At 29.7% G+C, this 26013-nt stretch overlaps 1 long non-coding RNA gene across 1 annotated transcript in view; it reads right to left on the bottom strand.

The window, feature by feature from the left end:
* Positions 1-10443: 10443 nt before the first annotated feature.
* The window catches only part of LOC106687651 (uncharacterized), a 197265-nt gene continuing 181695 nt past the window's right edge, over positions 10444-26013 (bottom strand). The window contains exon 4 of the long non-coding RNA XR_001344200.2: positions 10444-10559. This is a non-coding gene — a long non-coding RNA (uncharacterized lncRNA). The remainder of the gene's footprint in view (positions 10560-26013) is intronic.

Raw genomic sequence — 26013 nt, 5'->3', positions numbered from 1 at the left:
TAACTATCTTATAGTCTCCTCTTCCCGTTTTAAGCAAATAATTATAAAGTGATATAGGACCTTCGCTCCCTGCGGTATTAGTGGGGCGGGTCCGGCCGGGAAGGATGCCCTTCTTTTGTGTTATGATCCCCTCTTGTGAGATTGTGACATGTAGTACATCGACTAACCTACTCGCTGTTTGAAAAGTCTGATAAGTAAGGCTACCACGGAGGGCGGGAGAGGAGGGTTTTGTGTCCTTTGACACTAAGACCCCCCCTTTTTTTTTTTTTCCAAATCCTCTTTATTGATATATAATTACAATTACAAATATATGATAATACAGAGAATATATACAAATTACATACTGACTTTGCCGTATGGCAGTATAAGTTGAGTTACAGGGTCCGCTGAAGGCGGTTTCACATTGGTAACGTGCTAGTTGGGGGCTTGCATAGAATGCCGATTTAGACTAAGACCCCGATTTAGCGACGGACCTATATCACTTTTGAAACATTTACTTAAAACTAGAAGAGGACACTTAAGTTTATTAAACCGAGCAGCATTAAAAAAGTTGCTAAAATTGTAAACCCACATGATTTACACTATTTGGAAGTAAAACTGTAGGAATTCATCTCTCAGACAAACGTTCTCAGTACATATTTCATTTATATAGTCTTCAAAATATGATTGGATAACTATGTCATTCGAAAGTACAACTCCTCATCAAGCCGATACTCCCTACCCCAGTTCCCATATTCCCGATGGCAGATTTCCTCCTGACAAAATATATGTTACTAGGCCCTTGAGCAAACAAAACGGTCTGTGGCCTTCGGCTGAAGGAATTGGAACGGAATGGCAACTCGTTCCGTTAATCTTAGCGTTCTGCGGCCACCATTTATAATTTCTGTGGCTAACCCGGGGCCTGTGCCATCTATTATCCAATTTCAGTAAAAAAGATTGAAATTCTCAATTACCTCTCATTGGCCAAATAGCAGTCGTCCTGGTTCCTTATGGGGGGTCCCAGTTACTCGGAAAAAGTTATCTGAAATAACTGTTACAAAATGAGAAATATTAAATTTATTCTCCTCTGATGGTTCATTACATTTCTGTTGTTGGGTCTAGCTTTCAAGGCGGTGAAAAGCTTTTAGCTGTTATCGTAAAGAGGAGATTTATCCCAAATATAGAATTAGGAATTAATTGAAGAAACCAGCTGCCATTTTGGGGAGGTGTGTAAAATAAATTGACTTTATTAGAAATATCAGCTAAGTTGATTTTTTTTTTTATTATTAATTCAATTATCTCATTTCTCTATTTCTCTTATTTAGGTATACCAAAAAAAAAAAAGTCCTATGTCTCTTAAATAGCAGTGAATAACTACCTAGTCAACATTTCACCCATTAAAAACAGAATCATTTAAACATCAGATTCGAACGAATTTTTATTAAAAAAGCAATGTGAAATTTGTTTCATAAATAAACTAAAAAAAAACTTTGATTTGAACTATTTTAATTTTATAATGTGCAGAAGAGTCCAAAATGTTGTTCAGATGACATAATAAATAAAGAAGTAATAAAAAAGGGTTTTAATTCCCTAGTAAAAAAAAAATTGAGTTTTAAGAACAATAAAAACCTTTGGAACTTAGATTGGAGGATTAGAAAGGTACAGAAATAACATTAAAAAATATTTATTGGTAACTGACGTTTCGCCTAATTTCGCAGGGCTGAATTCTGGAAGAAGTAAAGTACTTTACTTGATTTTACCCCTTCCATGATTCAGCCATTATGATGGCCCCCTGCAAAGTGGGGCGAAATGTTGGTTACTATTAAAAAGGATTTTTTCATATTTGTATATTATTTTTTGTATTTTTTCCTAACCACCCGCCATCTAGACGATTTTCCTACAATCAATTGCGAGTAGATAAGTGAGTGAGACTAATAATCTTCCAATAAAAAAAAAATTATTTTAATTTTTTTTCGAGTGATCTCTGATTGGTTACAGATATCGACATTCCAAATCCTATTATTACTATCTAAATATAATATTAAATTTCATTATAGTTTCTCCTTTTACTAAAATCTAGTATTTTAAATATTGTAATATATAAAATATTGTAAACGTTTTAATTAATATATTATTTTGTTTTTCAGGTAAGCAGAGCGACACTTTTGAAAAATGGATTTTAGTAAGTTTACATTAAGCTACAAATAATAAATATAAATAAATTGTCCCATAAATAATTGATATTCATACTTTATACCAAAAATAATTAAAATCTTATATTTTACAATATTTTAGAAAGTATCATGTATCGATTATTTGATAATGATAATACCCCTGACTTTGTATTTTTTGTTTAAACTACGCGTTAAATTATTATTTTTTTAAAAAAAAGCAAGCTACCATTAATCTTTTAGGATAACGTCATTTTAAAATAAACATTTTCTAGGCTTATCTACTTAGTTTGAGTGTTATTTTAATTTATTTCGTTCTTTTAGTTTGTTTTGTAATTTAAGCAAGTATCTATTATGAGTTATATTCCTTATCGTTCTTGTACAATACCTAATTGCAAAAATACTACTAAATAGACTCCACAAAAGTTGTTTATCCATGTGCAAAAATATGTCAAAGCTAGATAAATTTGGTAAAAGATGGCTAGAAGGGATCCAAAATTGTTATCAGATCTAAATAATTGATTATATTTTTGTGAATTTTTGATAATGTAAGATACAAATTGTAAGTTCATTAGAGGTTACATTATTAGGTTATTAAATAATTTTAAATAATTAATATAAATTTTAAAAAGAACAGTATTATAAAAATTGTTAGAATTGTTAGTAATTTCACTCAGCAATTTTTTTTATTTTTACACTCAGTAACTTCAGCAATTTGTAATATACTTACTCAGATGTTTTAACACTTCTAAACTCTGCAGGATAGAAATCCAGGTTTGTTGCAAAAAAATTCGCAAACCTTAAAGCATAGGTTCTAGGCAAATTTGTACTTTCAGCTTTTATAAAACCGTATCAGATTGTTTTTGAAAAAAATAATGAAAATTCTTTCAACAGCAAAATAAGCAAAAAATTAAAAACAAATATATAGTGAGAATCGGTAAATTATCTTTGTAAGTTTATGTCTAAATGACGTCATATATTAAACCATCATGACGAGTAGCATTTTCCTTTTATTGGTAAACAGATTAAAAATATTTTTAATTTAAAGTTTCTAAAACTGAAATTAAAAATTAATTCTCTATCTATATTAATTAAAACATATATAATTAATTAGGTTTCCGATAAAATTTAAACACTATTAAAATTCTTATAAAATGTTTTGTTGCTTAGTGGGAATTAAAAATCATCCATGATCTATTTAATTACATTAGTTAAACTTTTATATTTCCCTGAAACGTTATTTATTAATTGGTTATTTGAATTACACAAATGCCATTATCGTTCTAGATGTAGTATTTTAAGGAAGTAATATTTACTCCACGTTTATGGCTTTTCCACGTGAGGTGTAATTACAATTTTAATTTGTCATAATTTATTCTTCTCACTCCGTCAGTTCAAAAACTATAAACTCAAGAATTATAAGTAATGTTTTACGACTTTTAAGTATTCATGGGATAATAATGTAATCTTTTCCAAGTGAAGAATAATTATTATTATATTTATTTTTTTTTTTTTTTGTATTCGTTTATAATAAATTAAGCACTATATTTATGGAGAGGAACTTTAATTGATTTTTTAAGATTGCTTTTTGAACAAATAAACTTAGTTTATTAGCATTGAAGGATAATTGCTTTTTAATTAACTTTAATAGACTTAGTGTTCCATTGAATAGAAACATCCTTTAAATATAGAAAAGTTGCAGACGTACACAGTTCATTATTATAGCGGTATTTTTTTTTAGAGGAAAATTAAAATTTATGAATTTAATGAACAAGATGATTCAGGCAATGATAGATATTCGTGGAAGAAAGAAGCATCTTTATGATCTATTGAATCATTCATTGATTATGAGTCCGATTATACTAATAACTTCAATTCTCAGTAAAATATAAGTACCATATTTTTGATGAGAAGACAGTTGACCGTGGATAATATTTACGAGAAAATAAATAACACAAATAAATTGAGAGAACTTATTTGATAGTGCCAACGTTTGGGCTAGAGTTTCTAGCCTTCATCAGGGCTACGAATAGAAGATCGGTAATGGATATGATAATAGATGATGATAGATAAGTTACCTCAACTTATTTGTGTTATTTACTGACGGCGTCCCCAACCATCTTCTCCTCATATACATAAATTTATGATTTGCATCTGCGTACTTCATATATTTTGATGATGGGATAAGAATCTTAAAAATTCAAAAAGGAATCTTATGAATGGAGTTGGAATCATAATACTTGCCAGATATAAGATATTAGCTAAAAACACCGAAAAATAAAAGGGGGATTTTCAACAAAATATTCTTCAACAAATTTATAGTTTTCGCCTTAAAAATTGTGTCATGCTCCTTACTTTGTCACAAATAGAATCATTCATAATGATCTTAATGTTGATCTGATGATGATCTTAATCCAAACCAGACAAGAAAAGAATTATATGACTATAATAAGATCTATCTAGACATACGGAGTTGAAGTTTAGGGAACCACTAAACCTTCGAATTCCTCTCGTATCCAATCCTCACAATCCGAAATCCTTCATGAAATTCTCAATGCTCCATACTTTCACACAAAAAAATCATCCATAAAAAACTTAATGTTCCCTATGTAACTGATCTAGCCCAAACCAGACATCAATTCTTCCATTATAAACTCTCTAACCACCTCAACCCACTAGTTTTTAACCCTGCTTCCTCTCCCATTCCTGAAAATTATCGGAGGCCCCTGATAGTACAAGAGCCTAAGAGGAGAAAAAAGGCAATTATCTCACCCCAATTTCTGATTACTTTAATGAAAATATGTATAATTAATAGTCAAAATTGATGAGTCTGCCAAGTATAAATAGGGGGAATAAAAAATGGCGGCTGTTTCAAAGTGATAAAAAAAAACTAATGTTTCATTCGGAGCTCTATATCTTAAAAAGTAGGTACAACACAATAAAACCTATGAAAACAACATTTAAAGAAGAGTAAATTTGCTAAACCATGAGCCCTAATAGAGTTATTTATGTTAAATAGTTTTCGAGATATAGCTTTTTAAAAAGCAACATTTCATACAAATTTGTATGGGACGTACTAAAAAATCAGTAGATAGTGAACTTATTTTGAAAAAATCATATCTCAAAAACCATTTGACGTACAGATGTCTATTAGCACTCAAATTAAAGCTAGTTTAATGAGCTATAAAGTAGTTTATTATGTTTATCTTCGTAGGAGTAATAGTTTAAATGAAATTTGCTAAAATAAATTGATTTATAGTTGTTCGGACAAATTTTCATTTGCCAAAATTATATTCATATGTGAATATCCATAAAAACCACTACCCCTACGAAGATAAGTGACAAGTACAAACAATTATAACAACCGAACAAGTATAAATCAATTTATTTTAGTAAATATCATGAAAACTACTATTTCTACGAAGGTAAAGGTCATTAACGTCTTTATAGTCCATTAAACTAGCTTTAATATGAGTGGTAAAAGACATCAGTACGTCTCATACTTCCTGAGATATAGATTTCTCAAAATAAATTAACTACCTACTAATCTTTCAGTAGATTTTTACGGAATTTTGCTTTTTAAAAAGCTATATCTCGAGAACTATTGGACGTAAATAGCTCTTTTAAATTTGCTGAAATAGTAGCCCTTATTTCAGCAAATTTACTCTTCTTTAAATAATGAACTCTTAGATTTCTAGTTGGTAGTTTTTAAGATATAGAGCTCCGAATGAAAAATCAATGTTTTTTTAAGGTTTTGAAACAGCCGCCATTTTTTAATCCCCCAACCTATACTTGGCAGACTCAATTTTGACTAGTAATTATACATATTTTTTATTGAAGTATTCAAAAATTGGGGTGAGATAACTGCCTTTTTTTCTTCCCGGCTCTTGCACTATGAATAAGATGGCCTCGAGAACTAGTGTAGAAATAGGAATGGAATAGGAGTGCTACAATTGGTAGTTTCTTTACATGTATCACTCCAGTATGATCTTACATCAAAGTTACTATATGTATTTTTATGTAAATGTCGTTGTTCATATCAATAAACAAATAATGTATGTATGAATATGATAAAAAATAATCTAATGTAACAAATATTTTCAAAATCACATTTTATTTTATCAGTATTTTTGTAGCGGCAAGCTCTCAATTGTAATTTTAAATAATTACTTAAAATATTGGATGACTATTTATTAAATAATAATATAACATTTTTTTTTATACGGTTAGTGCTCTGCTTCACTATAATTGGCAAGAGCTAAGCTGCGAGAGATGCTTGAAGAAGCCCCGTTACCGCCTGTTGGCTAATTTGCGTTGGCTAACAAAGGAGGAAATCAATCTGCTTTAGGAAAGGTCAGGGGCCAGGGGAACGGTACCCCGGGAATGGGGAATGCTATTAGTGCCTCTGTCCACTTTGTCACACCAATCCCCCCCTTTCCATCCTCACTAAATCTTATCTCCTCCTTCCCTCCCTCTTGATTTATTATTCGCAATTAGTATCTACCGTTGTATTATTGATTCTATAAATCTCCCTACCTCCCGAAATCACGATTAACCTTTGTCGGAGGCAATCCCCTCTCACTGGCTTCCAATTAGTGAGCTAGGAGAATCGGCAAATCTGCTGGTAAAAATGTGGGCTTCGACACGAAAGCCAATTACGAATGACAGCCGCTATTTCCGATTAACTATTAATAAACTCCAATAACGATTCAATTTACTACCGAAATTCTTAAAATCTATCCCGAAATGATTATTTATTAGTCGCCCACTAATGGTGTCCTTGCCTACTTCCAGTTTAACATTTCTTTTTGGCCATTTTTTCAACTATACTAATGGTATTAATAATACGAGTGAGAAACCTCTTCTCTTATGTGCATAATTGCCTTTTATTTCTGATGTCATAAATTTACTTAAATATGTCGTCCATTACTTTGGCTTGTATAAATTTTACTACAGAATTTGAAGAAATTTTTATTTCATATACATTTTATTAATCTACTATATAAAATCCAATATTTGTTTATTCTTACTTGATGCACTACCTTTCCTCCCATTATATTGGAGCTCTTCGCTAAATGTTCAGGATTTCTTCGAGAACTTTATAGGCTATTTCGATTTTTTTCAGTAAAAAAAATCCAAAATTAAGTATTTAAGGCGCGTAACTCAGAAAGTATACCTGTTTTCATGCTTATTATATGCTAATCTATTTATCTCTTTCCAATGAATAGGAAAACATATTACTGATCCTATTCAATGATTTTTTTATACTCTAAAAATTTGAAAAAAATATGAGGATTCCAGTAAAGTAGGGAAAAAAATAAAACAAAAATATTCGTTTATTGCGTCTTCTGTGACCTTTAAATAACCGTTTTCAAATAAATTAAAAATTAGATATTTTTCACCTTGATCCATTTGAAGGATCATGTTTTGTTCCAGTAACCACTGTTCATATAATCGTTCATAAAACCTCTCAATTTTATCTAATTCAAACTTTAATACAACCGTTAGAAGCATGATCTTTAACTTACATTAGCATAGTTTAGATTTAATGCCCTTATGTAATGTGTAAATAACTAAACATATTAATTTATATTAAACTTTCAATTGTATTCAATTAATTTATCTACATCTCTAAATTTAGCAATTGGATCCACTAGTATTTAATAAACATTTGGTAAAAAAAACCACTTGTTTTTAAGTAGTAAAAAATCTTTTTAAATTACTGATCTTCTACTGGAAATAGTTCCTGGAAACTAATGTGGAATGGGTGAATAAACACAATCTTCCTTATTTAAATATATTACTTTATTTTGCTGACAACAACGTTTCCGGATTATCCCTCATCTTCAGGTTACTAAAAAACAAATTCACAAATTTAACATATCCTTACAACATTAATCCTATTTCACATTATTCATTAAAATATTCATAAACTATTTTTACACAATTGAGGAAACATTACCCTATACATTGGAGAAACATCTAAAAAATTAAAAACAAGAATTGATCAGCATAAAATTAATTGTAAAAATATGAAAAACATAAATACTACAGAACAGGTACAACATAGTATTAAATATAAAGTTCAATTTGATTTCAATAATCCAGAAATATTAGATATAGTTAAGCATAGTAAAAATAGAAAAATAATTGAAGCAGTACATATTACTAAAAACATATACAAAGCAATTAATTTTAAAATAGCCACTAAGACTTTATGCATACATTATATAGACATTATAAATAAATTAACATTTTAGGTTTGTATAATAGTTATAGAATTTAGATCTATTTAATTTTTGTTGTTTGTTACTATATAAAAATTTTTGCTTAATAAATTGTTAAATGTAGTTAGATTGTTCATCTTTGTGATAATAGAAGTAGGAGATTATTGTTATAGTCTATCTAGTTGTTATCATAGTTATAGATAACTTTCAGGAAGGTGATATTCTCCGTTTAAAAATGTGTAATAGTTGATTATTATAAAAAGTTTCAATTATTGACAATAATATGTTTAGTATTAGCATGAAGTGACAAATAAGGGGTTAATTATGTATTATATAAAAAAGTTAATCAGGTAAGTAGTTTATGAATAGCTTAATGAATAATGTGAAATAGGGTTAATGTTGTAAGCATATGCTAAATTTGTGAATTTATTTTCTAGCAACCTGAAGATGGGGGATAAACCCCAAAACGTGTAATACACTAATATATTTAAATAAGGAAGATTGTGTTCATTCACTAATTTCACAATAGCAAAATCTTTGTATTCTGTAGATCTTTATTATATTTAATTCTTTTATTAAAATTTAATAATTATAAAAGCTATTGTTAGAAAATGCGTCTTCTTATTGTATTAGGCAATTTTGTGAAAATATCTCATACTCCAACCCAAGCTACGTATTAAGTTTTCGATTGTACAGTAATGATCATAGTACCCATATTTTTAACCTGTCATGTAAATTATAAGAAACTACAGTTTCAATAATTTGTATTCATAAAAAAAAATTTCTATTATTAGTGATGATTTAATATCAATCAAACTTCACTCCCGGAAAGTACATACCGATGAAAGTTTAACCCTTCACTTCACCGTTACATAAACGTCTACAAATCCTCATATAATATTTCGTGGGCTCCATATTTGCATTGATGGAGATGAAAATCAATTTTATGTTTCATAAATAAATATTTCATAGTAAAATTACTCCCATTATATTTCAAATGAACAGTGTCAAGTACATTAAAACATTATAAATTTACTTGTACCATACATTCAAGTGTAGTGTCTGAGTTTTTAATCCTATCTCTATTCTATGTCCAAAAGCCTAAAATATTAAAGTCCATGTTACTTCTTCTAAATCGTTTAATATTTTAAGCTCTTCACTCATTCACTTACATACTTTATTTATATTCGAAATGACTTCAATAGCCTTTTAAATATTTATGTAAATATTTTAAGGTGAAACTCAATTCAGTATTGTGAAAATTAAACAAAACTGGCTTAAACGTTTTGCTGAACCGAAAAATGCATTAATAAACGATATGTTAAATAAAAACTTCTTTTTTAAACAAAAACAAGAGTTAGGCCAGTATTTTTTTGCACCTAAGTAAACATGGAAATATGAGAAAAAAACAATGTAGCTATTCCTAAAAATAAAATAGGAATAAATAGTATAAATCTTTAAGACTTAATTTTTTTTTTAAATTTCAAATTTCCACCTGAGCCTTCTGAAGTACAGAAATATCCGGGACTGCTAGTGTTAAATGTAGAACTGCATATGAGTGATTATGAATATCAAGTCTATGTTATGCACTCCTGCTTGCTTACAACGCATTACAAATAAAATGGAAATTATAAAATTTTGATTAATTTTAGAACTGAAGAAAATAAATGTAGATAAAAGTTAGTACCATTTAGAAAATTTATGATTGCTATTTGACGGTAAACCTTCAAGAGAAATGTTCATTTGTCGTGTTGCGCGAATGTCGTGAGCTTATAAAAACATCAAGAGATTGTTTTTTTTGTTCCCTACTTCAAGTATACTTAGGTATAAAACGTGACACTTATCTAGGTACATGATTCAAATACAACAAACAAAATACATATCAAATAAATAAACTCAGATAATGGACAATGAAATTACAGTTGGAGTGCTTCCAATGGGTGAAAATTTACTTAATAAAAAAGAAATGAAATTAAAAGATGTATGGCAAAATCACGTCTAGTAATAAAATCACAATTATCAAAAAATGAAAAAAATATAATATATTAATTACATAAGTACTACTTTTTTTTCTAATAGCCTGTAGGCAGTTAATATAATACCAAATGAACAAAATAACTGATATAAAATTCTACCTTACAGCAGTGGAGAGGGAAAATGCAGTGGAGCTTTTCCGGATCCTCTAAAAAACAATTAAACAAAAGCATAAGAATATTGTAGTTATAAACCATTTTTATATAATTCTTAGCTTAAATTAATAACTCAGCACTAATATTAGTTAAACAATTATTTATTTGAGAGAGAGGGTAAATATTATAAAGCGAGCAACGATATTTTGAACAGAGTATTTTTTAACCCAAATCTTTTGTCATCTCCGAGTGTGTGATGTTGTTTATGAAACGTATTAGCATTGAGAACACCTGATTGGGACTTTCCTGTGGTGACTGTATGTTGCTCCACTGACTAGTGGAGTTCTTGCTAGAAACATCACAGAATTGGGTTTAATTACAGAGTAAACGTAATTTTATAGGCTTACACAATATCACTCAATTTTATGAAAGAATCGATTTTATAATAACATGCGTACAGCTACAAGTAACTCATTTTTCATTATTTATAGAAATTTACAACTGTATTAATATAAAAATACGTCTAGTAAATGTGATGCTAGATTACAATGGTATGTCATAGACGTAGAAAAACTACCCTTAGGTAGCATAGTAAAAACATTTTCACATCAGAAGGTCTCGAGGTCATCTTCTTTTTAGGTGCCTCAGAGGATTGTCGGGAATGGAACAGGAAGAATGGTTAGAAACTAGCGGGATTGGTTGGTTATGGTGTTTATAATATGATGTTCGGGCTAGATCGGTTACATATGGAGCATTAATGTCTTCATGGTTGATTGGAAAGTAAGGAGCATTGACGAATTTTAATTAAATCCTTAACTAAGGATTTTGAATTTTAAGGGTTCTAACTCAATTTATTTTTTTTTTGACTAATGGGATTTGCTAGAAACCCTTCTTTTAGGAATAAATTAAATTAAAGCTGTATAAAACCTTAGACAAATATAGTAAATACAAATTGAAATTAATTATTGTTTACTATATTTGTCTTACTTAGGTTAAACGTAATTAAAATAAAGGCCTCTATAAATTTAAAGAAATCGATTTGTTGTCGTTTAAGAATCAGTTCAAAGTGTAATAATTTACATAGTATTATTTTAAAAGTCAGCAACTCCTGTAGATTTACGTAACCCTCAACAACTGTAATGCAATCACAGTACTTTCACGGATACCCGTCAATCCTTATCCAACAGTTCACTGAAGCAACCTACGTGGGATCTCACTGCCCACGGGAACTCCTACTTCTTCTTCCCACTCTTATCAGAATATTTAGTCATCATGTTCCTTGACCGGGTTTGAAATGGGTGTTGACTGGAAGCTATAAAAAAGACTCAGTCATCAAGTACTTTATAGTTATATTAGACTATTTTAAAAACAAGCGACTTTACCGAAATAAATTAATATGACACGCAGTAAGAAGAAAAATCTCAAGCGTGTTAAGAAAGAAGAGCCAATAAAGAGAAATCCGACATTCTGAGCGAGAAAGTAAGATAAGGGAAATTGGAAGATTCTTTTATCATTGACCATAAAATAAGTTATAATATTTACGATGTTACCCGTTAAGATACAAAATGGATTCTTCTATTATATAATCCATTCCTAAACAAAATTTTTAGTTTCTAGCATTGATATTCAATCGAATCCCGCTATGAGCTGAAAAAGTCTTACATATAATGGACAATGTCCAATTTAAGTTTCATCATCAATTATATCAAACAACACATTTATTCCAATTTTTATTACAACTGTTAATCTCAGTAAATAATTTAACTTAAAAAAACATCAAATGGAGGCGACAAACGTGGGAATGCTGACTTTAATGACAATTTTTTTGGTGATACTAGGTCGAAAAATATTAGACATATGTCCAAGGGGTCTTGCCAATATGTCCCAGGAGCCGGGAAAAAAAATAATTTATATAATTTTATACATTATCGTATTTCGCCATTGTTCTGCAAGACTTTAAAGGTTATTATATAGCAATTCATTAATTTTGTGGTGCAAAATAAAAACAAAAAATTGTTGGTCGTATTAACTGAGTTTCAATATATAAAAAAATACAAATAGCAAAAGATATTTCGAGTTAATTAAACATGAAAAAAATGTAGTACGATTTGTTTTAAGTGTCTTTTGAAGTCCTGAAATACAAATATGGTATATTTTCGCTGAATTATGCACACGAAAGCAAGAAGATAACTTGGTAACTATTAACTAAAAAAAAATGATAAAGAAAGAAAAACAGAAAACTTATAATATTTAATTACACAAAAAAAAAGAAGATTTTTTTAAAAACATTTTTATGAAAGATGTTTACAAGACAAAGTTCTAAATGATGAAAAAAAAAATGTTTAGTTAAGATTAGTTTTGAATGTCTTTGAAGCTCTGAAATACTAATTTTAAAAAACGAAAACAGCGCTTTCTTCTTTTTTTTACTAGATGATCCGCAGAGAAAGAAAAAACTAGAAGATGAGTTAGAAGTTATTAAAAAAATAAATAAAAATTGCATTGAAATAAAGTCTATTTTCATATTTTTATGATACATGTTTAAAAATTAAAATTAGTACGGATACACCAGAAGTATAATTTTTTGCATTATCATATTTGGCCTTGGCTCTTTATGTATTTAAAGGTTATTATATACCAATGAATTCAACAAAAAAAAATCGTTGATCGTATTAACTCAGTTTAAATGTATATAAAACTACAATAAGGAAAAATACTTCTAGTAAAGTAGAGGTACAAAAAAAATTCAGAAAAAGTAAGGTTTGTTCTAAGCGTCTTTTGAAGCCCTGAAATATATTTTCACTGAATTATGCACATGAAAGCAAGAAGATAACTTGGAAACTATTAAATAAAAAAAATAATAAAAAAAGAAAAACAGGAATGATAATTATTTAATTACATAAAATTTTTAATATTTTTATGAAACATGTTTAAAACCTAAAATTAGAATAGATGCACCAGAAGTAGCTATGTTTATTAGCATTATTAAGCAATAGACAGTCAAAGTATAAAATATAAAGATCAAGAACAATAAATAATTTTCATCTGTCTTTCTTCAAAAGTTCTCAAGTCAAATTACTAAATGAAAAATTTAGTAAGATTAGTTATTACCGTCTTTGGAGCCCTGAAATACTTATTTTAGAAAACGAAAACAACGTTTTCTTATTTTTTTTCATTAGGTGATCCGCCAGGATTCACTAGGACGAAAAACCAAGAAGATAATATGGGATTAAAGAAAAAAAAATCGAAACTGGAAAGTTAAATATTTAATTGCATAAAAATAAAGTCTTATTTTTATAAATCATGTTTAAATTTAAAATAAGTAGGGGTACTCTAGATGTATACGTTATCATATTTCGCCTTTGCTCTTTATGTGTTTAAAGGTTACTATTTACCTATTGATAAATTTTTTGTGACGAATAAGAACAAAACATTGTTGGTCGTATGAACTGAGTTTAAATTTATACAAAAAGTAAAACATACTTCTAGTAAAGTTTTGTAAGTTTCTTTTGATGCCCTGAAATACTAATTTAAAAAAAACGGAAACAACTTTTTTTTTCCCACTAAATGATCCCTAATGAATACAGAAGCAATAAGATAACTTGGCAGCTATTGTATTAAAAAAAATAATAAAGTAAGATAACAATTTTTTTTCATATTTTTATGAAACATGTTTAAAAACTAAAATTAGCATAGATATGCCAGAAGTAGCTATGTTCTATTATTAAACAATTGACAGTCAAAGTATGAAATATAAACATTATAAACAATTAAATAATTTGAATCTTCATTCAAAAGGTCTCAAGTAAAACTTCTTAATGACGGAAAATTTTAACCACTTAGTTGTTCCTTTATTTATTTTTTAATTTTTCATATCTCAAGAGCCTACTGCTGGAACATGTTTTCTTTTGATTCATTTTCTCTATCTGAAGAAACTATCTGCTTATGTAGAATTTCCTTATAATTGGGTCATTCATGAGATTTATATCATTGAAGCACGCTTTTCTATTATTTATTCGGACCTCTCACGCTTTCAAGTCAGCAGTCCAAGTAGGAAGATGGACGACATGTAGCAGCCACTCAATAACCGGTTTCGGCTTTCGAAAATCGTTATACTTTCTCAAGAGGACAACAAAACCGCTACAGTAATGGCAGCGTTAGAGGCTAGTTGTTTTGGACATGACACAACCGGCAAACTATTAGTGTAGTTGGAACGGCTTCATGGCCAGCTGATCTTGATGTATGTTATCCAGCTTGGTTTTTTCCTTAACTTTGGATGTACTTTTAACGTGCAATAACTGATTCTTAATCATGGTACCACGTAAACAGGTACTTTTTGATAAATAGTCTACAAACATTTTGATGTATAGATTAATACATCTCATAAGAATTAATGAGTATAAATATAATGAAAGCAAATTAGCCACAACCCTTACATTAAAAAAACAGAACTGTGACACATTGTTTGCCACGTTTTACGAATCTGTTATGGAATGGAAAGAGGCATATGAGGTAAAAAATGTGTATTGCCAGTTTATTGTTTATATTGAGTTGAATAATAAATGAGTTATGTACAAAATTACATTATAATAAATTTCCTCCAAATTAATTAAATTTCGAACACCTGCCTTATTTTCGAAAACATGAATTTTCTAAGACATGGACGGTACAAATATAAGTCCAGTAAATTTAAATCTCACTCATTTAAATGCACGAAGAGTCAGAGTGCAGTTCATTGTAAGGAAGTACGTATAATAGACCAACGGTTGTGCAAGGAGGTGATTTGATCAGAATCATGCTCAATTCCAAGATTTTTACACTGGCTCCCAAACCCACAGGGCTGACTCACGGCAACAGCGAAAAATAAAAATAATTATCTGCTACTGCCGGATTCGAACCCGGGTCCTAGGAGTACCACAGTGCCTTTACCAATAAGCTACTCGCTTCCACAGACTCTAGTCAAATATGGTCTAGGTATTATATTATAACATTGAGAAAATAGAACGGTAACTATTATTGCTATGTAATACCTTTATAGTATAAACTTGCAACAAGTTTGGTATGGGAGAGGAAGATTTGCTCAAAATCGTGTGTTTTTTGTTGTTTTTTTCATATATCTTGAAAATTATTGGATTTAGTAAAATGAGACCTAACAAAATTGATGAAATTTCCTGCAAAAGTGGCCATGTTACATTTCATTCTACAACATTTAGTTTCTGAAATATAGAGTAGATAAATATAGCAAACTAATAGCATGCCTTGATATGGCCTAAAAAATGAACCGCTACAACCCGTAAGTGTCAGTGATGCAGTACTTTGTAGGAGAGTACTGTTGCTAGACCGGCGGTTATGCAAGGAGGTAATTTATTTAGAATCACGCTCGAACCCTAGATTTTTACCCAATTAAGATTACCCACTTCATGCGGCTGGACGGACCCCCGAGGGATCCCAAACTCACAGGGCTGCCTCAACGGCTACAGGTAACAGATAATAATCATCTAGCACAGCCGGATTTGAACCTGGGTCCTTGCTTTACCAATGAGCAACTAACTCCCACTTAAAATAATATTAGGATACAAAAAAAAGAATGAAAAATTGGGTCAGTGACATGCTGTCGGCGAATCATAACGCTTTAATGCATCCTGTCTATCACAATAAAAAAAAAACAACAGATTATTATCGTTAAACTAAAAGTAGAATAGCAGACATCCCAGAAAAATATTTTTTTGTATTAATGCATAAACACACTGAATTTAAAATGAGGTGAAACAAGATAAAGTAGGAAATATCTTAGACACGTTTTTAGAAAATATCTTGGACACGTTTTATGGAAATATCTTAGACACGTTTTTACCCCTAATAGCTTTGGTTTGATGGCTTAGTAAAGAAAATATTGTTAAAACTGAATAAACAATATAATTATTCCTACCTCTATTGTCACTAATATTGCTCCGATAGAGATTTTATGTTTTTAGTTTGTATTTTTGGAAAATTTAATTATTATTCGAACGAATACTTGTAATGTTCCTGGAGTTGTTTAGATTCTAGATTATTCGAAAATTTATCAAACCAATAGAGAACTAGTCCCGTTGGCAAACTGAGCAACAAATTCAATACCCTGCATATTTGTAAATACAGGTAAAATTTTTGTAATACTCAGATTTTTAATTTTTTTTTTAAAGGGTTTTAAATGAACTTGTATTACTTTTTAAATTAACATATAAATAGTTTACCGAGAAATGTATACTTCTCCATTTATGCGCACATAAGTTTTATTTTGGAAGATCGCTGGTTGACCGTTTGTAATTATAAAAGGAAGATGGTCTTAAGTGTTTTTAAGATTAATATTTAAAAATATTTTACTGCACTGCTGTTTAACATTAGCTGTCATGATATTAATCTAGCCACGACCATCTATTGTCACAGATGAACGTATTCTGTTCTACTTTTGTTTCGTCATATCAGCTCTCGATTTGACCAAACAATTTTTTTTTTATGAATAAAGCCGATTAATTTGAAAACATAACATCCTAAATATAGGAAAAACAAGTATAAGTAGGGACACACACAAGTAATTTTTTATATTATCATATTTCGCCTTTGCTCTTTTTGTATTTAAGGATCCTATATATCTATCGATAAATTTTTTGTGACGAATAAGAAAAAGTATCTTATCTCCTAAATATAGGAAAAACAGGAAACTAATGTCAGGAAGGAAAGGAAACTTTAATAAAAGTAAGATGGTCCAGGTGCTATTTTATTTTGTGAGCCAACGTTTCTCCCCACGTTGCTGGGCTTCATTGTGGCTAAAAAATGAGATACAAACACTAAAATGAGGTAACAAAGTAAAAAAATTAATAAATAGTCATAATTTTAAATATGTCAAAATTTCTATTAAAATAAACAATGTAAATTAAGGAAAATAAAAATAAGATTTTAGGTTTTAGACAATAAATAAAGGAAATTTATAGCAAAATAATGATTAAAAACTTTTTCTTCTATTCTTATTTCCTTTTTCCGTCTTTTAGTATGTACTCTATTTTGTATTTCTTTTTTATCTACTTCTTTATTTGTTATTGTTTCAGTTTTTATTTATTGTCTAAAACCTTTTTGTAATTCTTATTAAATTATAGTAAACTTAAAACAGCAGACATTGCAGTAAGATATTAATCTTAAAAAAAAGATTAAACTGGGTAAAGTAGTTAAATGTCTGGGACACGTTTTAACTACGCTATAATAGGATTATTTTGATTGTTTATTAAATAAAATACTATCAAATATTGGATAAAGCAAGTGCTGGGAATAGCTCATAGCCAGAGAAGATATATGTTTGATATTCCCTGACAGACTAGTCCCTAAAGGTCAAACTAAGAGGCGATCTAGAATCTGCATAAACATAAAGTTATCCAGTTTATGAGCTCACGGCTTCTTAACTGCTTGTGGATAGGTTGTTGACCCTAAAGACAGAATCGGCTCAGCCGTGCTACTATATATATCTATCGTCTCTGATGGCGTCGGCCTTGAACGAGAAATTCGCACCCTTCCATTTTCATTCACGAGTTTTTTAATTTGGAGTCGTTTCTCGATCTAGTAAATTTCTTCTTTTATGGTACAGCCGACTCAATAGATGTTGCATTTTTATTTTCATCGAGACCTAATTAAGTGAGAGCCACTGATGCTTTATATGTTCCTCGTCCACTGTAATCCTTTATTTTTAAAGTCGATATACTGATTTAAGTGCAACTCTCGAGGTGTATTAGTATTCTCCTCGTTCATTAGGCTTGCACACCATTAGAATGGATGAGATATATACCAACTAATTATTTGTTCTTTTACCGATGAAACTCATCTGATCCATTATTTTACTATTTTCTCCGGTCACCGATCTGAATTAGGAATGTGCTATGTTGTTAATTGGGATGCCAGGATAATTGCTAAATGTAATTATCCAAATATATATATATTTATTAATTCAAATTATTTGAGTCCTACAAAACTATTATTATTATTGACTGTGTTTACCAGTTTACCAATTATATATTTTCATATTTATATAATATTGTTGCCATTGAAACACAAATAATACAATAAGGGGTAGTACTAGGCAATATAATAGTATATAAAGTACATGAAGAAACAAAGCATTTAATACATGATTGCAATAAAAATGATATAATTAACCGGATAAATTCGGTTTATCATAAAATATTAATTGCATTATAAATTGTCATCTAATGCATATCTGTATTGTTGCTGAATTGTGTCATGCATGTCGTAGGTGTGGTTGACGGCTTAGCTGTGGCGTTCCAGATCTTATTAGCCCATCTTTCCATCTCCCAGTTCCGAGAGCTTCTCCTAACTCTGTCCAGCTTGGTCTGCCTTCCCCCGAGTTTGCTTCTAAGTCCTCCTCCCTTCCCCTTCGTCGTAGAAGGGATCCTTTTGGAATGTTATTCCTCATTGGCTGCCATTAGCCACGCCCAAGAAGAACAATTCATCAGGACTTCCCTGTCGATATCTGGGCTAATAGATTTTGATTCTTGGACAAGTAGTATCTACTACACCACTGGGAAAAATCCCTTTGCGTTGATAGGTACCTCGTCATTTGAAGAGATCAGAGATCAAAGCAGATGGTCCGACCAAGACGTTTGCAATATCCAAATGGTTAATATATCGATACATAGAAAATGTTACAATTTTATAATGTTTCCATTTTTTTTTAACCAAATACATTTCTTTATTTCAAATGTATCGATGTTGCATTCCATTTCCTTCTACTATAATCTAATTACATTTTAAGGAGTTGCTATGTTTTTTTTTTATCAATAGATTTTGAGTATTTCTAATATAATTATTACTCTTGTGATGGGGTTTACTCAATTTGAATTTATAAAAAACAAAAAATTATATTCTATGGCTTATGATAATTTTCTACATCGAGGGTTGGACTTCGTACAATTTTGTTAAATATGCCATTTTATAATGGGAGTTTGTGTGCTGTGGCTAAATTATTACTTTAATTTTTACTATTTGTAGCTCATCATACATTTTGGCTATTTTCTTCTGTTGAGAAAATCCTTAACATTTTTTCTGAGCATACCATCCTGAAATGATTGTAAATGCTTTAAGGTCGCTGATAGTGCCAATTTTATTATCTGAGGAAGTAAAATATTACTCTTTAATAATTTTTTTGTTAAAGGATTAAGAAAGTATACTGAATTTCATAAAAAACATAGCATTATAAAATATTATCATAATGAAAAATATTTTTTAATGGCACGATAAAAATATTTTTAATTTCTAAAACTCTTTAGGAACCTTATAAGTTTAAGCATTGATTCCATAGACAATAATAAAAAAATATATATATTTAAATAAAAAAATCACTTTAAAGGAGAGAAAAAAGACTTTTGGTTAAGGGAACATTCAAGCTAGAATTATCAAGTAAGCATGTTCCGTCCCCAGTCCCCCATCCCATGACAAGCAGTTCCGTCCACTTTTCTAGAAATGTGGAATGTGCCGTCATCAAATATGCGAAGTGATTGATTAAGGTTAGGAGTGACTTGTGTAAACATCCATCACCCTTCCTAGTTACCAAGGAGACCTAAAGTTCCCTGTGGTATGTACAGTTTAAATTTTAAGATTTAAAGTGAAGGACTAATAATTTAATGAAGAATTCTCCATTAACGCGTTTTTCTATTGATATTTTTATAATATTATATTTATAAGTAAATGTGTGTGTGTATTTATTTATTTTGGCCCTTAATAAACGATTTGAGTTAATACTTCAAATAAAGAAGTTATGACACTACCAGCGGCACTTTTAGGAGGAAGTAAAATTTCGCAATAAATGATATTTTTTCTTAATTTCAACCATTACATATCATGGTTTTTCTTAAATGTATGAAAATGATATTGTTATTTGCATAAATATAATTGTCCTTGCCAATACGTTCTTTAGCACTACTGTATATTTTAGGCTTTTAAATTGAAATACCTAAATAAGATAGCGGCAAAATTTTCCTCTACACCGGCTCTACAACACTGAGCATTACAGGTCAAAAATTAGTGCAAATTTAAAGAATTTTATTTTTTTTTTAAGAAATACGTTCTTATATTTAGGGTCATTTTAAAGAACGCATAGGCATTGAAATTAAATCGACTAAGGAAGATATCCTATAGTACGGTTAAAGAAACATTGAGTACACAAAAACTGAAGTTTGGGAACTTATACAGCCAGGTTTGCAGACTAACCACTAGACGCTGCTTTAGATATTACCAAAAATAAATTTGTACTAATTTTTGAATAAGTAACTTCTTTTCCAGAACTCTCAACTCAAATCATTTAGCATTTTTAGCGAAGTATAGAATCACCTTAAAAGAAAAGACAGATAGAGTTATTTATGTTAAATAGTTTTCGATATATAGCTTTTTAAAAAGCAACATTTCATAAAAATGTTGAATGGGATGTACTGAAAGATCAGTAGTTTGTGAATTTATTTTGAAAAATTTATATCTCAACAACTATTTGACGTACAGATGTCTATTAGCACTCAAATTAAAACTAGTTTAATGAGCTATAAAGTAGTTTATGATGTTTATATTCTTAGGAATAATAGTTTACATGAAATTCGCAAAAATATATTGATTTATAGTTGTTCGGACAAATTTTCATTAGCCAAATTTATATTCATATGTGAATATTGAAGAACTACTACCCCTACAAAGATAAGTTTCATAAACTACTTTATAGTAAGTTAAATTTCCTTTATTTTGAGTGTTGACAGACATATGTGTGTCTTATGGATCTAGAGATATATTTTTTCAAAAATCCAACATTTTATATGAACAACTATAAATTAACATTTTATGAGTTTATTTTGTCAAATATCAGAAAAACTACTACTCCTACAAAGCTAAACATAATTAACTATTTTGTAGTATATTTAACTGGCTTTAATTTGTGCGCTGGAATACATCTGTACGTCCAATGGTTTTATGAAATGAAGTTTTTCATAAATCAAACTTATTGTCCGAACAACTATAAATCAATTTATTTTAACAAATATCAAGAAAACTACTATTCCTACGAAGGTAAAGGTCATAAACTTCTTTATAGTTCATTAAAATTGGTAGTTTTTAAGATAGAGAGCTCCGAATGAAAAGTTAATGTTTTTTTTAAATTTTGAAACATCATTTTTTATTCCCCCTACCTATACTTGGAAGACTCATCAATTTTGACTAGTAATTATACATAGTTTTCATTAAAGTAATGAAAAATTGGGGTGAGATAACTGCCTTTTTTTCTTCCCGGCTCTTGTACTAATGTTTCTAAATCTATCATTTTTAATTTATTTAAAAATATCGCACCTTAAATTCAAACTTTTATTTTAAAATACAACCTTGTACAACGGTATATCACAAAGGACAGAGGCAGAGTTGAAGGTTTTGTCGTTTAGGAGCGTTGCACCCTCGACCGGACATTGTCTCCACTACTGATAGCTATCGCGGTAATCATGGGGGCAGTGACGGAAATAAACCACCTGCCTCCAACCAAGTCCGGATATGACGTTTCTTCCCTCGCGTTACTTTAAAGAACGAATCAGAGAATGTAGCATTTTATGTTTAATTTTACTTCTTTAAGTAAGTTGAAAATAATTCGAAAAAATACTTTAATAAAAATCTGATTTTTCAGGGAAAAAAAGGACCCACTTTGTAGGACTGTGAATTGAACCCATTGAGAAAGATAATCTTAAAATATCCCTGTGTTTTAGCTTCACAATAACTGTGTGGATGGAATATGTCACCACTCAGCCACGTTAGAAGGACTTAATTGTAAATAAATAAATTGAACTGTTTTAGTATATATTTAAAATGTTTTTGGAAAATTTAAATTACTGTTCACAAAGATCACCAAGAGGATTCTGAACACCTCACTCTCTATCCAGTAATGTCATCGTGTTGTATGCTTTGTCTCATCTTCTTTGGAGCGCGGGAGTCTTTTTCGATGAAGAACAGGCATTGATTGAGTCTGGCTCCCGGGACCGCTTAACAAACCCCCTGCTTTCTGACTATCCGTTCTTTCTCAAAGATATATTATTCCAATCTCAACGATTACTATTAAACTCTCTTTCCTCATTCTACTGGTGTTTTAACTTGGATTTTAAATTTAAATTAAAAAAGCCATCGTCAGTTCTCATTGCAGATCTAAATTAATTGTGTAGAAAATTGAACTTTAAGAATGCTGCAAAAATAAAACTAAAAAAAAACACCACTTAAATTACTGAAACATAGGAAAAAGAAATCAGCAGTTTTAGAATGGTTATTTGAAGGTATTCCCAGGGCCTCAAAACTCAGTGATAAGAGTTGCAAATGAGCCTACATGATATGAACATCAAATGTGCTTGTAGTACAAGAGCCCAGTGGAAAAAAGTCAGTGATTTCACCCCAATTTTGTGAACTCTGTATAATTACTAGTCAAAATTAATGAGTCTGCCAAGTATAGGTAGGGGGAATAAAAAATGACGCCGGTTTCAAAACCTTAAAAAAAACATTAACTTTTCATTCGGAGCTGTATATCTTAAAAACTACCAACAACACTAGAAAATCTAAGAGAACATTATTTAAAGAAGAGTAGATTTTCTGAAATATTAGCCCTAAAAGAGCTATATTATATAGCTTTATAAAAAGCAAAATTTCTTAAAAATCTACTGAAAGATTAGTAGTTTGTACAGAAGTCTATTAGCACTCAAAGTTTAATGGAGTTTAAAGAAGTTAAAGCTAGTTTAATGGACTATAAAGAAGTTTATGACCTTTACCTTCGTAGGAATAGTAGTTTTCATGATATTTACTAAAATAAATTGATTTATAGTTGTTCGGACAATAAGTTTGATTTATGAAAAACTTCATTTCATAAAACTATTGGACGTACAGATGTCTGCCAGTGCTCAAATTAAAGCTAGTTAAATTTACTACAAAATAGTTAATTACGCTTATCTTTGTAGGAGTACTAGTTTTTCTGATATTTGACAAAATAAACTCACAAAAAGTTAAACATTAAAAATATATTCACATATGATATGAATTTTTACATGTCAAATTTATTTTAGCAAATATTATGAAAAATACCACTCCTACAAATATAACTGTCATAAAATAGTTTATAGTAATAATAGTATATACTTTAAATTAGCTTTCATTTGAATGCAGGCAGACATCTCTGCGTCGGATGGTTCCTGAGGTGTATTTCTTCATAAGACAAAACTTTTATCTGAATGACTGAATCAACAGCTCGTAAATTTATTTTGTCAAATATCATAAAACATTCTACTTCTATGAAGATAAACATTATAAATTACTTTATAGTAAATTCAATTGGTCTTAAATTTAGTGCTAATAGACATTTGTACGTATGATGATTCCGGAGATATAGTTTTCCCAAAATTAATTTTAAGAACTACTGATTTTTTCTTATTTTGTAATGATCTGAAGCCGCCATTTTTTATCCCCCCTTACTGTACTTGGCAGACTCATCAATTTTTACTTGTAATTAAACGCGGTGAAATAACTGTGTTTTTTTTTTAATACGTGCAGTTTTTTCTCACAATAAATTCAAATAGATTATTTTTATTTTATTTATCACTACACTTCCCTCTTTCTGAAGAAACTTTTTTACTTAAAACAGTTTATGGCAGCAATTTTCCAATTAACGGCCGCGCACCGTGAAAGATGCACAGGTGATTAGTTGTTATCAGTTGATTTTTATTACGTTGTATAATATTCCATGTAAGTAAACGACAAGGACTTGTGTTAGTAGAGTGTGGCCTCGGGACTTGAAAGACGCTGTAATATGGCTAATAATTATGTAAAGACATTTAAGCCGTTGAGAGCAAAAGTAGTATAAGTCATTCTGTCCCCTTCACAATTCGTTTTCATTAAAAAATAACTAATTAGTTTTTTAATTAATGGATTAGCTTCAAGTGCTCTTAAATTGCTGGATATGTTTTGCCAGACTACTTATAGCATATAAAGCTTTTATTACTAATTACAACCTTTATAGAACTTGCTCCAAAGATACATTAAAACTCTAGTTTTGAGCAACGCAAGTTTTGCTCATTTGTTTTAATTAAGTAAAAATTTGAAAAAAAAAAATATCTTCGCTCCGTACTTGTTTACCGAATTTTAGAAGAAAAAGAAAGTTTATTAGAAAATAAAATAACTTAATTTTTTTTTTAATTCTTCAGAATTTACAGTGTCATAAAATTTTAGGTAAATAGGTCTCATCGGTTATGAACCGAAACAAAGATGAATCTAAAAGCGATTTCTGCGATATTGGACTTGTTGATGGCTGAGATTTCAGAAATAAAAATTTAGAACAGGATAAAAAAAAATGAGTTTATCAGAAGAACAAATAATTCCCTTAAAGAGAGAAAGAAGAAAACATATATTTTTATTTTTTATTTTTAACTTGCCAATGAAAATGAGGATTTGTCTTCAAAAGTAATCAATATGTGCCAAGATCTTTTTTCTTCCAAGCCTCATGTGTCTAAAGAGTTTGGTATATAATAGGTTGATAACTATAATTATCTAATGCATTGCATCTCATTGAAATGCATTTTAAGAAGGGAATTGGGAAAAGGATTCGCCTGAAAATTGGAATATGGGTTGAATCTACTGTCTGATAATGGGGATCATCAGATTTCGTAATGTCTATTATAAGTTGCAGTCCTCATTTGAGTCTGAGTGTATTTGCCAAGAATTATCTATGTATACCATTAATAATTGTTTTCGCATCGGAAAAGGTCGGCATCCAAGACCAATCACATAAAATGCAAGTACAAACTCGCTTAATTCTTTAACTTAAAAAATATATACTTTTTATTGCTATTTGTACAATACTATACATTTAAACTACATAAGATATTAAATCAAGAAAGTTAATACTATACAATATAATAATTGCATACCTATATGTATCTTTGCATAAGTGTATGTATGGTCATTACGTATTCAGTTCACACGTTTGTGTTAAAAATTATAATCGAAAAACTGTATTTTAATATTACTAACTTTGAATATTGACATACTAATTTACTAACACTAATTGGGCCAGAGTCCATGGCTAAGTTGTAATATAAGTCAGTAAATACATCCAATCTATTATTATCAATCATTATTATTATTATTATTATCCATTCTATCTAATTTAATGTAAATAATTTATTCTGAAGAAAATAATATAAACCCTAAACACGATTTTTGTTTTATTTCAATTAATAATGATTTAGGTTTTGAAAAGTATCTCAAAGTGTGCTGGCAGAATTCCGACACAGGATGGAATGCCACTTAAGAAAATTTCTTTCTGGTAAAGAAGAGGTGTTCTTTAATCTTGAAGACAAGTCCTGCCTTGTAACTGTAAAAAATAAAAAGGAAGAGAGGTTATGGGCCGAAAATGGCCGCAAGGACCCGACACTCCTAGTACCTTATCATCCTTTATTGTCCCATTACCACTCT

Source organism: Halyomorpha halys, unplaced genomic scaffold (genome assembly GCF_000696795.3).
Source record: "Halyomorpha halys isolate HHAL.00 unplaced genomic scaffold, Hhal_1.1 Scaffold992.1, whole genome shotgun sequence".
NCBI classification, from domain to species: Eukaryota; Metazoa; Arthropoda; class Insecta; order Hemiptera; family Pentatomidae; genus Halyomorpha; species Halyomorpha halys.
This window is presented reverse-complemented; position numbering and strand designations above follow the sequence as displayed.